The sequence below is a fragment of the Micropterus dolomieu genome, linkage group LG14 (assembly GCF_021292245.1).
Source record: "Micropterus dolomieu isolate WLL.071019.BEF.003 ecotype Adirondacks linkage group LG14, ASM2129224v1, whole genome shotgun sequence".
NCBI classification, from domain to species: Eukaryota; Metazoa; Chordata; class Actinopteri; order Centrarchiformes; family Centrarchidae; genus Micropterus; species Micropterus dolomieu.
In genome coordinates, this window is record NC_060163.1 from 13,606,477 (window position 1) to 13,616,636 (window position 10,160).

The 10,160-nt window shown below is 40.8% G+C and overlaps 1 long non-coding RNA gene across 2 annotated transcripts in view; it reads left to right on the forward strand.

Moving 5' to 3' along the window:
- The window catches only part of LOC123983100, an 8,847-nt gene extending 1,316 nt beyond the window's left edge, over positions 1-7,531 (forward strand). Inside the window, exons 2-6 of one of the 2 annotated variants that reach the window (XR_006828127.1) lie at positions 2,232-2,276; positions 5,367-5,641; positions 5,877-6,034; positions 6,214-6,293; positions 6,792-7,531. This is a non-coding gene — a long non-coding RNA (uncharacterized LOC123983100). The remainder of the gene's footprint in view (positions 1-2,231; positions 2,277-5,366; positions 5,642-5,876; positions 6,035-6,213; positions 6,294-6,791) is intronic. The other variant, XR_006828126.1, reaches the window with a different exon arrangement.
- Positions 7,532-10,160: the final 2,629 nt, after the last annotated feature.

Here is a 10,160-nt window from a genome sequence, read left to right on the forward strand (position 1 = left end):
TTCTGTTGAATCTCTGCTCTCATTAGATTCACTGACTTCTTCAGTGTCAGTGTGAATTTATTGATGTGTTGAGGTGGGAGAAAATTATGTAAGTTGTATCAGTATTGCTATGATTAGGGTCACAGATTCATTTCTCCAACATCAATACATGTGTTATGATACCCTGTGTTTTTACAAGACGTAATGAGGAAAATAAATCGGTCTGCATCTCCACGGTCTACACAACATCCTGCAGAAACAGAGCAAGGATTAGAGGTCTGGGTTCAAGAGTGGGTTAAAGCGCCTTCCTTTCAGATTTTTCTTGACATAAGAGCTAGATTGTCTGTCATTTCTGCTGTAGCATGAATGTGAATTTCCACAGGAGAAAAATCCAAAAAATGTCTGCCACATGCCACCAGTGTTTCAATCCTCCTATTAGCAAATGAAATTAAACCAGGTATGCAATTTACAGCACAGAGTGAAAAGATATCCAACTACCAACTACATCTACCATCATGTCATTAATAACAACTCAGAAATAAGTTGTGCTGTATGTGCAGCCTCTTTATTATATGTATTTAAGTGAAGTCAAGAAAATCACTTGATCTGTATTGTTTTAGTTACATTTTTGCTGCACTGAGAGATCATAAACACTGTTCTCAGCCTCGAACATGTTGCCGTTGCCCACTTATTCAACTGAAGGCTTCTCCGCAGCTTCCTCTCTGATTGGATTTCAATGAGCCAGCTAATGTCCACTAACTATTTAATCCCCTCTCAAAATAATTTGCTCTGGTTGATGTTTAAGCTGATTGTGTAACAATTCCATAAACGGACTATTTTCTTATCCCTTGTATGTTTTGAGCTTTGTGTCCTGTGCAGACACACTGATTTCATTTTGCGATTTCCCATTTCACTGGCTTTAGAGTAGAAGGTTCGGGAGGCATTAGTTTTGCTCAGAATAATCATTTGCTGATCCCAGAAACTTATGATTAGTAGTTCATTTGCTGAACCTGAACTTATTAGCAATCTCGTTACGAATGTGTTATGTGTTATGTTTAAAAAGAAAACACTTTTTTTATTATTAAAACACACCATCACAAAAACTGTATTGTACTGTGCACAAAACCTAATTTATTGTATGTAGAGGCATCTCTACACTAAATATCTATGTTTATATGCTTGTTTCTGTGTGTTTATACAGCTATACCTTACTCTTTTTTGTGTTTTTGCGCTGTTGGTTTGTTATCATTTTAAATATTGTTTTGTCATTGTAACAATCTGACCTGCATATAAATATATAGTTGTCCAGCTCTTGCCTGTTTATAATGTTCAAGTTTGCTTATTTGTTTAGCTTTAATATCTTTGTGTAGCTGTATGTCAGTATCTATACATATGTCCTATGGCTTTAAGTTTATTAAGAGCTAATGAGTCAAACTGTATGTGTCAACATGCTTGGCCTATGAAGCTCATTCTGATAGGTCCCTCAGTAAACAGCATGTATGATGTACAGGTGTACTCATGGCCGGCCCGTGGCATAGGCGACACAGGGGGTTGCCTAGGGGGCAAAATATCAGGGGGGCGCCGCAAGAGAAAGTTTTTGACTCGCTACAAATCAACTCCACCCAACTGATATGACACAAGCGTATGATAGTAACCAAGTGCACCTACCTCGTGCTGTGAGCCATATTGTGACTATTAGTAACATAGCTCGTTGTTTTGCAATATAATAATTAATGTAATAACTGAGGCGCAACCTTGCTGTGTTTGGGACTGTGATTGATGTGTTTTCGAGTTAGTTTTTGTCTCATCCAGTTCTGTGTCTGTCAGACAGTCTGACTGTATAAGCCGAGCAATAAAAAATCTCCAACACCGTCAGGGCCGGCCCTGGGTGTACTGTCAAATTGCAAAATGTCACAGAAACTTCTCTTTGGTGAATGAATCACTACTGCCATCCTCGACACCTGCTGTAACTTTTTTTGAAACATTTCAAGGCCTCATTGATACAGTATTTGGTATTTGCTTTGAAACAGTAAAACACTGCTTCAAAATGCTTTCATTAAATTTGACATCTGCCACACTTCAGGATTTAAAAAGTGATTTGGTGAGTGACAATGTTAACACACAGTGCCTGTTATACAATGGATAAGGAGTAATGTTTCTATTCAAAATAGCCCCGATGAACTATATAGGTTGTGGTGCATGCGTGGAAGTCATACTGAGTTCTTCCTTCTTTGTCACTACCGTCTCCACAGTCTGCCTTCTGGTTGCACAGCCTGAACCTGGATAGCATCTCACAGGTGATGTTCACTGCTCAGACACACATAAATCTGAGATCAGACTAACCTCTGATAGTGTAAATGATTAAGAACACACTGCTACTATCAATCATGACAGCTTATGAAGTCAACTGTCTTCTCTCTATGTCTTTGTTCACCTACTTATGAGATTACTCCAGATTCTTTGTTCACTTTATAGTATTTCCTGAAAAACAAAAAGAAAATGTGTTTGCATTCACCTGTCTACCTATGAGACAAATTACTAACAAGATTCTATATCTCAATCCTCAGATTAAACTCATTAGTTAGGATTATGGTAAGAATTGATTGTAATGTGCTTTAAGGGATGAAAGATTATGTGGATCACACAGATAGAAATACAGACAAAATACTTTTCACTGGACTTTGCCATGAACAATCACCAAAATGTTTCTCACAGCATAAACTGAGCTGGTGGGGATAGTTAATCACTGATGTCAAATGTTTGTACAGTTTTACTTCTGTTGAATTTCAGGTTCAGGTTCTGCCCAGTACAACCACAATCTACTGTTGAAGACTCAATAAGCTCTACTGGAGTAGTTTGAAAAACACTTGTTTTATTTCTGTGGTTTTGGCCACCATTCCTACTGGCTATGACAACATTTTACTCACCAAATTGTGGGATCTGGGGTGCACAGGACAACCATATCAACAGACAGGTTTTAAAAGTCCACAGTCTTTTTTGGGGACATTGCTGTTGATGGTGGACAGCTTAAACCCAACAGTCCAACCGTACCATATCTAGGCCAAATGTTTGGATGTGAAAACAAAAGCAACCGTTTAAGATTTAACCCAAACTGTCAGCGGGCGGGCGGGGACACACACACACACACACACACACACACACACAGTCATGTAGTTTACAAACGACAGCTGGTCTCATCTGAGAGGTCCTGACAATCAGGCTGGCCATCACACTGCAGAGGTACAGTGACCTGAGTCACACTGGAAAGAACCTGGACGACACGTCTGAAACTCTGGAAGACAGCCAGGATGGTGACACATTGTGTGTGTGTGTTGTTCATGACAGAATATGTCAAGCAAGTCAGTTTGTGTGCAGCACTTGCTTACCACAGACCAGTTCATTTGAGTTGTCCCCACAGTCGTTATCATGGTCACACAACCAGTTTCCAGGGATGCACTGTGCGTAGTCACATCGAAACTCACTTTCATTCCGAGACTGTATCCTGACCTAATATACAGGGCAAAACTGAAGAAGAAAAGAAGAATAAACTTACCAGGTGGACACACGACTCTTTGTGATCTGTAATGGACTGGGCTGAAAAATATGTCGAACACTCACGGAAGTTCCTTTCACCTAAGCTGTCACCACAGTCACTGGTGCCATCAAACTACCAGCGGATTGGGACACAGCGGTGGTTGTCATATGGGAAATCTCCCCAAGGATCACAGGTCACCTCCTCTTTTGGAGGTAGAAATGGACACATGAAAAAATGATTCAACATGTGGTCAATGAGAAAAAATTTAAGAGCTCAGTGACTCCACGTTTAAAACCGCAGATATGCTCAGATACAACTTGCTGTGCATTGTGCAAAGCAGTATGTTCAGACAAACAAGGGTCTTAAGCAAAAATCACTGTTTTCCACAATCAAACCCATTATTCCCACCTATAAAATCTGAAACAAGTTTAACTTTTCAGTTAACCCCTTGACGCCAAATGGTGCATCACACCTCTTCTTTTCAGACTGCAGCCAAGATAACGCTTGTATTCCCCCGATGCCTGTTTGTGCATATTCGGTACGTACCTAGGAACCTTTTGCAAGCCCTGGTTTCTTGTTTATGCCTGTTGTCGCTAATTTGCATCATCATACCTGAATTTTTATCTGTTCTATAGACAAATTAACAATCTTCACTTAATTTAACATCAGCTTGAAAGCAAATGAAAACACAAATCCATCACACTCTTTTGACTTTAACAGCATGTAACTATAACTGTCATTTCCAGTTTTCTGTTTCCAAATGTACAGGACAGAGCCCTAGCAGAAAGATCTACATCTCTGTTCATCCTTAAGAAACTCCTTAAGCATTTTAAAAGACATATACAGTAATACACTGATTCTGCTTAACAAGCGCAGTCGTTGTTACAGCCCTGCCTTCACATAATATCACATCCGCTGACACACAAACACTGACCGTAGCCTTGCTCGGTCATTGGTGCAGTCGCAACAGGGCCCACTGAGGCATACATCGGTAGTTTGTCTTGCAGGAGAACTCAGTGTCCTCATCACACTTGTAGTCTGGACCCACTGGACAGACAAAGAGAGACATGGGAAAGAGGTCAGCAAGAGTGAGACACAGACACAAAAAAGGTAAAAACTAAATGTTATGAGATAACAGGAAGACAGAAACAAGACTGGGCAAAACAGACAGTGAGTAAGAGCAGGAGGAAGAGGATGAGATGGGAAAGATAAATAGTTTGTGCAAATACATCATCAATTCCCTCCAATCCTTCTTGGGACATGGCTGAGTCTACACTGATTATGTTTCATTGAAAAACATCTATGCTTGATTAAACTGTCAGCTCTGGTCTGCCACAGTGCACTAGCATCAACTACAGCAGGGCCTTTTGTTGGGACCACGAGGACTTCCCAGATGAACTTTGTGTGACCTAAACTCAACTTTTGTTATGAAACCGAGCCACTGAACTCAGTTTCCCACAATCCTCTAGGAAGTCACACCTAAGTGTGAACCCAGCTTTCAGCTGCAATTGTTCAGTGTGACCTATGATGTCACCTGATAAACAAAACCCCAACAAAAAACGCTCCAGACTCTATCACTGAAGCTGCCGACAGCAGCTGCTGTCTTTCACGGTGTCCTGCTCAAAGCGGGCACACAGCAGAATTCTCTGATCTTACGACAGCAACATGAGGTCCTGTCTCAACTCCTACAACCAAGCTTTGTCAGGTTACAGGTTAAACTCCTGCCACAGCAACTGAACAAGACTTCATACAGCTCTCCTGGCTCACCAATGTTGATAAGGTGATCAATTTAAGTAGTTTATTGAATAAAGTTCCTGATTCACTAAAACTGCTATCTCATGACTTAATGCAGGTTTCATATGGCATACTGATGATCCCCACAGTCGGCCTGAGCGTCAAACACATAGCTCGATGGCAGACAATGCCCATTGGTACAACTGAACTGTGCCAGCCGGCAGGTCCTCTGGGAACATGTCTCTACCTCCTCGTCGCTGCAGTCCGAACAGTAATTTACTCCGTTGCAGTGCCAGGATACAGGGATTCACTTCTTGTTTACACTGGAACTCGCTTTCCTGGCATCAGTGGTCACCTACGGGGACAGGCTGCAGCTTGAATACCCCCCTTGAGGTGAGTCCAACTGAACCATCTGCCTGAACTAGTGTGAGATCATCTCATGTGATTAAGTCTGGCAAAGGTTTGACGTTTTCACCAGTATACTGTATGTAGTATTCTTCTTCATTGATGAGCAAAATCTAAAGAAAAGTGAAAAAAACAACAATGTAGAACTACTTTAATTTGAGCTTCCTATATGCATTTCTACACTGCTGCAGTAAATTACACTAACTATATTGTCATACTGCAGAGAGCGATCTGAGTGGCCGTCTGTAGGTACAGCTCCCATCTTGACATTGGAACTGGCCAATGGGGAAATAACGGGACGGGTGGGCCTAAGGTTCATCTGAGCCATCATTGCTATCTGATTATAGGAACACACATAAGGACAAGAGAAACCACAATCAGGTTAGCTTTCAGAATATAATGTTAAATCTATCTGCAAGATATCTCTTTAAATTTATTCTCCTTTATCAATATTTGCATCTTAAACTTGTTTCACAGCTGTTGTCTTTAATGATTTTTTTGGTGCTTGATTAATCTACATTCTCTGCTTTTTAAAATTGTTTCATATTATTCTGTTCTAGTCCTTTGTCTCCAATTTTCTAAAATATCCGTCTGTCTTGACAAGAAATGGCGGACTGCATGAACACCAGGGGAAATTATGGTATTAAGTCCAGGACTTTGTCTCTTTTATCCCTGACATGGTGTCTGATATCATGTGTTTTTATCAATATATAATATCATGGCCGGCCCGTGGCATATAATATAATAAATGTCTCTTTGATAATTTCCACAGAAGCATACACAAGAAATGATCTGGAAAATACAATATCACACGTGTGTGTGTGTCTCTCTCAAAACAACCAAAAACCTGTTTTCTTACAAATGTACCAAGACTGACCCGTAAATCTAGATAAACTACAATATTCACATCCTGTCTCCCTAAAACAGAAACCCAGTTAAGGTTTAGTAATTACTGAGTCACTTATGAGTACAGCTGGCATTGCTTTTATCCATAGTATCACAGGCTTTTATGGGCAATTTCCCAACATTTTTTTAAAGTCTTGGATAGTGTTTACAGTAAGACTGGCTTTATGAATGGAACTGTGACACGAGAATCCAAGTGATTTTATATTTGACTGATTTCTCATTGTCCCTACAGCAAAACTGGATGCTGGAGCATTCAATGACACGCTGGATCTTGAAGCCCAGAGTGAGGAAGTAATCTGGACACTGGCAGGAAGCCTGCTGCCCACCAGGAGCAATCAGACAGAAATTACTGTAGGTCAGGTGATGGGAGGCGCAGGTGTTTTCACCTGGGAAACAAGTTGATTAAAAAAAAAAAAAACATTGGTCAGAGCTGCAGTCCATTCAGACAAGAATCTACAGTTCATGTGTATGTACTGCGAGGCTACGGCAACCCAGTCCTCAAACAGGGAAACAGCAAAGACATGGGGAAGTGTACCAGCAATGGCCCAGTGTTAGTTCTGGCCATTGCATCTGTGTCTGCAAAGATGGAGGGTTAATAGCTGTACATACAGGGTTAATACATGTTGTGTTTATGGAATTCAGAGCCCCGTTGAAGCATATTTGATGGCAACTCAAGATGGACTGATGTCTGAATCTCAATCCAAAAAGTTGAAGGTGGAATCAGAAATGAAGATCTTGTTGGCGGAGTAGTCTGCACACAGCCGCTCCAGCTTGGTTTTGATGACGGCAATGACATTGCGTCCGTTCATGCCAACTCTGCCAATATATGCTGTGTCACCCCAGTCAGTCCAGTACAGCCATCTGGGGGGTAATAAAAAGACAGGAAGGAAGAAAACAGGAGGGATGGGAAAGTCAATTGCAGTGGATTTTTACCAACATAAATGGCAGCAAATAGCAAACCGCTAGTATTACTTTATTTTGTATTTCTGGACATATTTACCTTTCCAATTCCTGTGCCTACCTGGACCAGTGTTTACAGAACATTGCAGCTACATTAAACCTTGACAGCAGAAACTATATTAAATATCTGGTTCTAGTGTCAGCCACAGAGTGTGGGTGTGAGTGTGTACTGTATGTGTCAGTACCCATATTTAGGATTAACAGCCACAGCATGAGGTCAGGTGGTAATATACGTGGCATTTCCATCTGTGAAGTGTCCTGACAGCAGTCTCTTCTGGTAGTGCCCATCCAGCTCCATCACATGAATTGAGCCGTAATAACCGTCCACCCAGTACAACTTCCTGCAGCAGACACAAAGTTTTCACTGACACCCCTACAGCCCAGTCATGTCATGAGTTGTGGTGGTTGAGCAGGTTGAGAACCCAAATGCAGGACTCCAGAGCAGAGCAGATATAGTCCAATGATTTATTAACAAAAAGAGAGCACACTTACAAATTGTGACTAAGTCCAAATAGAATCCAAAGGGGTATAGATGAAACAGAGGTCCAAAAACAGCAGACACAAACTCAGGCAACAAACCAACACAGGATTCACTCAACAATGAACCAACAAGGAATGAACAGAACACAGGCATTGAAATACTAAGGCAAACGAGCAGGGTGGGAACACAAAAGAGGTGTGAGGTAATCAAGGTAATGAAACAGAATGGGGAAGCAAAACTAGACAATGACAGCAAAGGCAGACAACTTCAGACTAAAACAGGAAACAGAAACACAGGCTGAACAGCACTAAGACAAAAATGTAACTTGACACAAAACCTCCATCTCAAAATACAGAAGCAAATAACATGGACAACTTCTCAAAAACTGAGCTTTTCTCCATTTTGTCAATGTATCATTAACAATGAATGTATTCAGGTTTTGAACTGACAAAAGTTTTAAGACGTTGCAAATTTTTTAGGATAAGTGATAGTTTAGCAAATAAACAATTACATGTTTAATCAATAATTTTGATGTATTGTATGGTGAAAATAATCACTAGTTGCTGCACTTTAGTACCGAAAAATGCATATATTCATATATTCTAATGTACATAAACTATTAACAGGATCAAAAACAAGCAAAAGCACACAATTTCCATAAAATACGGTAATTGTTTGAAAACACTGTGGGTAATATTTTTACATTTCACAAAATGTCCCCAACTGAAATTTAAGGATAATTAATAATATTTTCAAAATGTGTACTGGTTTGGAAAGACACCACTGATTTAATACAATAAAAATGTATGTTTGAGATGGCGTTTGAAACCAAATATCCTGCCTGATCGTGTGATTGTCAATCATGTAAATGCAGATACTCCACCACAGGAGGGAGGTTCATCAGTCCCATCACTGCAGTCTTGAATGTAGTTATACACCCAGGAGTCAGGGATACATTTCTCTCCATCACAGTGAAATTGGTCCAAAGAGCATGTACGACCCATAAAAATCAAAACATCATACCACAGGATCAAAAACACATGGCCAATGGCGATCCTGTGGGTCTGGAAACATGCCACACAACACAGAATCACATCTGGAAGGTAGATATTCCAATTGTCATCTCTCACCACACACTCTCTCCAGCTCATCCGAGTTATCCTGGCAGCCACTGTAGCCGTCACACTTCCAGCGTGCTCAGATGCAGTTACCACTGAGACAGGTAAACTGCTCCGGCTGACAGCGTTTCCCCGTATCTTGGATACAGTCTATGCCGTTTTTAGCCAGGTACCACTTCCCCTGATGAGGACACTGGCACTCTGGGCCCAATGAACCCAATATGGGATGTGAGGGAATTTAAGAATGGAAAGGAACTGAAGGGGACACAGAGATAATCTGTCTTTTTAATAAGTATTGTATGTCTCTTTGTGTTGTTCATGATGTTCATAACTTTCTTTATTTGCTCTGAAGTCTTACTGTGCAAATTCTAACTTCAAGTTAGTTACTTGCTTGGAAAACAAAAGACTTCCTCTTACCCTGCCTCAAACAAATTATGTCTTATAAGCCTGAATCAAATAAATGAAGCCTTCATTACAGCTGAGAGGCCACAGACACAATTTCAGGCACAAATAATTATGAATAAAATGCAAAAAATAACTGTCCCATGAGCAGCAGCAGGTTAGGTGATCTGTCCAGGGAAAACTGTAGGTCACCTTTATAATATCTCCTGTCTTTTTCTGTTGGTTGCTGTGTAACTTGAATGGAGTATTTGAAGGGATTCAGGGGCTTGTATAGTAGCACCCACCAGAAAGAGTACTCTAAGCTCTCCTGCTTAGATGCGTCATTACCATATATGTCATGTACGAAAAAATCTGAACATAAAATAACGCATCAGCCCATTAGAGCATCATTTCCTCATAATCAAGAGACAGGCCATTGGGCGTTGTCAAGCTGCTGCTGCTGATGACGATCTGGAAGTTCCCACCCAGTGTGGCCCTCTCAATCTTTCTGCAGTTCCCCAGTCAGTCCAGTACAGGTAACTGGACGGAGAGAGCAGAGTGAGAAGGCAGGAGAGAGGCTTGTGGATATATCTTGATGATCACACCACAGTGAGCACAGCAATCATTACATCTATGTCCAATCTGCAGACATTTGGTAGTA